This window comes from Pholis gunnellus (genome assembly GCF_910591455.1).
Source record: "Pholis gunnellus genome assembly, chromosome: 5".
Taxonomy (NCBI): Eukaryota; Metazoa; Chordata; class Actinopteri; order Perciformes; family Pholidae; genus Pholis; species Pholis gunnellus.
The window spans coordinates 17,318,095-17,323,136 of NC_136531.1; the positions used below are offsets into that span (position 1 = coordinate 17,318,095).

The following is a 5,042-nucleotide window of genomic DNA, read 5'->3' on the forward strand; positions in this document are numbered from 1 at the left end:
TTCACTCTGGGCACTTGAGGGATTTAGAATATGACATGCTGCTGCTACAATTAATGTCGTCCGAGTTTGATTATGCAGCAGAAGACATGAGAGCGATGTGTGTTTACTCAGCATGTTTGCCATCTGATGGAGCATGTTTGAGGAATGAAAGAAAGAAGGGCATAGACGTATGTTTAGCGTGTGTAAGGACAATCCACTTTAATTATTGTGCATCTGTGTGTTTTATCATCTCCTGTGTAAACATACAGTACACACTAATCCATGAGGTGTGTGTGTGTGTGTGTGTGTGTGTACGCTGCTATAGCATAAAAAGTGAGTAATCAGCAAAACATAAGCTGTGTTTTTGATCTGAAGAGTTCATCTAATATAAATTCCGCTTTTATGGCCCAAAACCTAACATTCAAGCATTTCCTGACGATGATTCACTGATTCACTAATTATCATTATCTTGGCATGGTGCATTGGAAATTAACCAAAACTACGATAAACCCCACACTGCACACACTGTACTACGACTCATTTTACAATAACATTTCCTGTGCTATCGACTTCCAGAGGTGGCGTTGTCTGCCAATCACTGCTGACACAAAGGTTTACTTTGATAGTTATCAACATTTTGTTATGAAAGCTGACAAACAAGAGAACAGCAAGGCACGATAAGCTCTAGATTGTCAAGTTGTTTGAGATGTTCTACATAAAGCACACGTTTTCATGCTTTTTGTCGCTGCAACGTCCTTTGAATATTATGACACCAATTAGAACAATTCTGATCACCGGTTTTGATTTACTTTGATGAACTGCCAAAATCTATTTTGAAGCTGCACTAATTGATTGTGGACACTAGGGGGCATAAGAACTTCAAAACAAGCTGTCAAACGCCGCCCGACATACAATTTTTAATAAGTAGTTAAAGCCCAGTTAAATCAGATTTCCCCTGGACTTAATGTCCGCTCGTGCAAAAGTTGTCACTGCTCTGCCGCAGTTTTCAAATAAAAGAGATCCCTTTGCAACGTTGAAAATGAAAAATGCTGAGGGAAATGCAGTTAAAGAGAAGAATGGAGAGTAATGCAAAATAGCTGCCAATTAGTCAGAAGAGCCCCACTATAATCCCATTTGCACATTGATTTTTGTATTAGCATTTCTAAATCAGATTGTTAGCATATTTGTAACGATGAAAACAACACACTCAAACAGCATTGGTACACCCACACAGGTGTTTCCACTTTTGGCTAATTGGTCCTCTTCTCAGGATTGTATGTGGGAGTGAAGCTAATCGATATCACCGTCATTGTCATTGTTAGTTTGGTTAAACCTGCCAAAGTATGTTATTAAGACTGAAGCTCTTCAAGTGTCTGGAGGAAAGAAAGGAGAAAGTGTTGTTGTTAAAGAATGTTCCCGGAGCGACCATCTCTTATAACCTTGGGAATTCCATAGTTTTGGTGCATAGTTAAAAAAGGCTGAGCTGACAATTTTCTTATTTGTGTGATAGTTGCTATTCAAAACAGCAGCAGCAGAGGATCTAAAAGATTGTATAACAACAAAGAATTAGTAATGTAGGTGGGTCCCAACCCATTCATTTGAATAATTAACGTTAGGCCTCTTCTTGGGACAGTGTGGGCTGTGCATGATTGACATCGACTTCACTGTCCTGTTGGTTCTGTCAAACCTGTTGAAGTAAGTAGTATGTTAATATTAAGTGAGAAATAGTCTTAACCTATAAATATATTGGTGTTTTTTCAAACAGTCCTACCGGGCTGTATGTGGGACCTGGCACTTATATCACGCAGATTATACATTTTTGTAATTATTATCAACAATAACAAACACAAAACAAACAATCATTTATAGATGCTTGAAAAAAAAAATAAAGAATGCAAAAACACCACATGCTGAACACTGTTGGTCAAGTTTGCGCACATACAGCTTTGTGTTAAATCTGAACGCACCGTCACCTTTTGTCATTTTTTATTAGGATTATCCTCAGTCAACAAACATTTAATTAAATTATTTTCAGGATTTTGGATGGAATTTTGTACAAAGGATTTTGCACCGAGCTACAACCTGCGGTCCTGAATAATGAAGCCCACGTGGCGGTGCCAAAAACTTGCCGTTCCTCAAACGGCCACTTGAGCTCCAGCAGAGAGCCAATCCCCCATAGACCGTAGATCATCACTGCCAAGATAGCGACGACTGAAACCACCCACATTGAGCTTCTCAACGGCTCTTCAGAAACCTCACGGGGACGACGTCCATTTTAAAAAAAATCCAGTCTATGTTTTTCACAACTGAACGCAGCCTTGCGCCGTCTCACCACCACCTGTACCTGTGGAGACATCAAAGGGTTTCTCATCACGGCAGGGAAAGTTTTGATGCTGGTTAGAATTATGCGGCTGAATGCAGTTGTTGTATCATCATATCGTCATCCTCATGAAACATACACAGAGAAACGCTGGCTGGCAAGCAGGCTTCACCCGGCTCTCACGGATCCTTCTGACAGATAACGTATGAACGGTACAGCTCTCCAACCCAACACCCTGTATTATTAATAAACATCCTCAGAGCCGAGGGCTCATCGCTGTATACTTGTCGTCCATCTGCATGACAGATACTGTTGTGAGTTATACACCATTATGCAAACAATATGTGCACATCCATTAGACATGTATTTTCATATTCACCCTATTAGAATATGTTCATGGATATGCTGTATACTTATACATAAAACATGCATTTAATGCATTTACATAAGCATGTGTGAATGCATAGGCTGCATCCTATTTACTAATGAATGAGCACAGATAAATACCCACACACAAAATGCAATATTTACAATATACTGCACAAATACGTGCACTGATATACTTGTGAATTACTGTTGGTTGATATTACTGTCTCCCTGGCGTTTAAGTTTGATGATAAACATATTTTGACATTCATTTAAAATACTAGCTCACTAATATGAACACAAACACTGAGAAATGACACCCAAAAAAACAGACATGCATCAGCCCTCGGATGCACGCAAATGAACACAGAGCATATGTAGACATGTGTGAATAGAAGTCACCGTCTTTTTCTCTGATGCACACACCTGTATATGCAAATAAAACCCTCTCCCCTTGAGGCTCTAACACATAAATACTTGCACAGGTAACGGAGATGCCTGGGGTTTTCTCTGCACCTTTCGTCTTAACCTTGATGTTCTCTCCAATTCCCACACATCTGCTTAACACGTGTAGCCCTGAGCATTCACTTCCGTCTGACAAGGAAAAAAAGAGAGATGAGAGAAGGTTTTAGGGATCAGGTGTCTCCAGAGACTCTGATTGGCATTCAGAAGCACCGCTTCCAGTCCTCGTGCCCGGCATCCCTTAGCGGTCCACCAGGCTTTCGCAAGATGTCGAGAAACGGACAATAAGTCCTGAGGTGATCCTCACAGATATCCTCGGTTTCTCTCTGACAAGAGTTGAATGTTTTTCAGTGAGTAGCAGAGTGAAATACTTTGGTTTGTTGGTGGTTGGTTTGGCTTTGTGTTGCACCGAGTTCACTCGAGTTAAGTTCAGTTTGGCAACAGAAGGGGAGGTTGACTAGTGAAGTTAATTAGCATAACTCTTAATCCACACAGTTACTTACACTTTGAGATATCGTCGGTTTATGGCTCTCTTGCCTTGAACTGGCAGTCTTTCTTCCAGCAGCGGGCGACTCCTCTGCTTGCAAAAAAAAAGTCAGATTGAAGTCTAAGAAAAAATGACCCCACTTCTCACTTGATTTATTCCCTCAGTAAACATTGTAAACATGAGTTTGTGGTCTCAATTGCTAGTTTCAAGTCTTCTTCAATACAGCATGATGTTCATTTAGTAAATTATGGTCCCATTTAGAGTAAAATAGACCATAAAGCGACCATTCATGTCAAGGTTGGCCCTTTATTCCGGAAAGGAATAAAGTAACCTTTTGAAACAACAAACTAAATACATTTCTTTTTCTTTCTCTTTTGTTTTCTTACCTGTTTGTGCTATGCTGAAAAAAGTGCCAAGAGGCAATCCGTTCTGACGTCACCGTGCATGTCACCTTAGCGTCTTCTTGAATATTAGCTGTTAAACGGCGCTTAGAGAGATATTTATTTCATCCCTGGAAGACAAAACAGACCTTTAGAAGCAGACAAGAAGGGCAAACCTCTTTATGTTTTCTGGTCACTGTCAGAGAGAAGAGCCCGAAGGAAATATCTTTGGTTACAGGAAGAACAAACCCTGAGTGTTTCTGCCACTGTATGTGAGTAAATGGAGGGGGGTTGTTATTGCTGAGGGCAAAAAATCAAAAGGGAAGAGAAAACAATACAGGCTATTCTCTCCATTCTCTCCCTTGGTGGTTCTCCGAAACCGGCTTCTCGCTGCCTTTTCTTAATATTTTCTCACTTATTAGATTTTTTTTTCCATTGTCTCTATATTTTCCTCTGATTTTCCCTGTGTTCTATGTACCATGTTTCTCCAATTTTCTCCTCCCTCGCTGTCTCTGTATCTCTCTCGTCCCTCTGGAGAAAACGACTGAAGCTCTCGCCGCACACTCAGCGGTTTGCAGCATGTAAGAGAATGCTGCTTGTGCTTGTAATTTAAAACGGTGCCTAAAGTGAGAGAAATTAATAGTGACAAGCCCCCTGACACACACGCTGATGGGCTAAACACACACACACACACACTTTTAGAGCATCCACATTCAAGTCATGCCCACCTTGCAACAACACATCCTGGGGTTTCTGCTCTCAAAGGTGCTTCACCCCAAATCCCTGTTCAGATAAACAGTGCTTGTCATCTTGTAAAACATCCTCAATTCCTCTCTGAGTTTGACTCATTCTTTTACTCCATCACCAGGATGTGACTTTTAATAGGAGGAGGAGGAAGAGGAAGAGGAAGAGGAGGAGGAGGAGGAGAAGGAAAAGGAGACTCCTCATAGACAGACTGGTTCCTGTCCTAGCATGTGAGGCTTCCATCAGCCCGGCCCATGCAGCCTCACTGGTTTCACACTACATTTACCTTCATTCACTTTAACAC

General features: G+C 41.0%; 1 long non-coding RNA gene across 1 annotated transcript; it reads right to left on the minus strand.

The window, feature by feature from the left end:
• Positions 1–2,233: 2,233 nt before the first annotated feature.
• LOC306696322 lies at positions 2,234–4,113 on the minus strand. Its single transcript, XR_013767098.1, has 3 exons — positions 4,001–4,113; positions 3,631–3,704; positions 2,234–2,323 (listed from the first exon to the last, which is right to left on the minus strand). It is a non-coding gene; the product is annotated as an uncharacterized lncRNA (long non-coding RNA).
• Between the last annotated feature and the right edge of the window lie 929 nt (positions 4,114–5,042).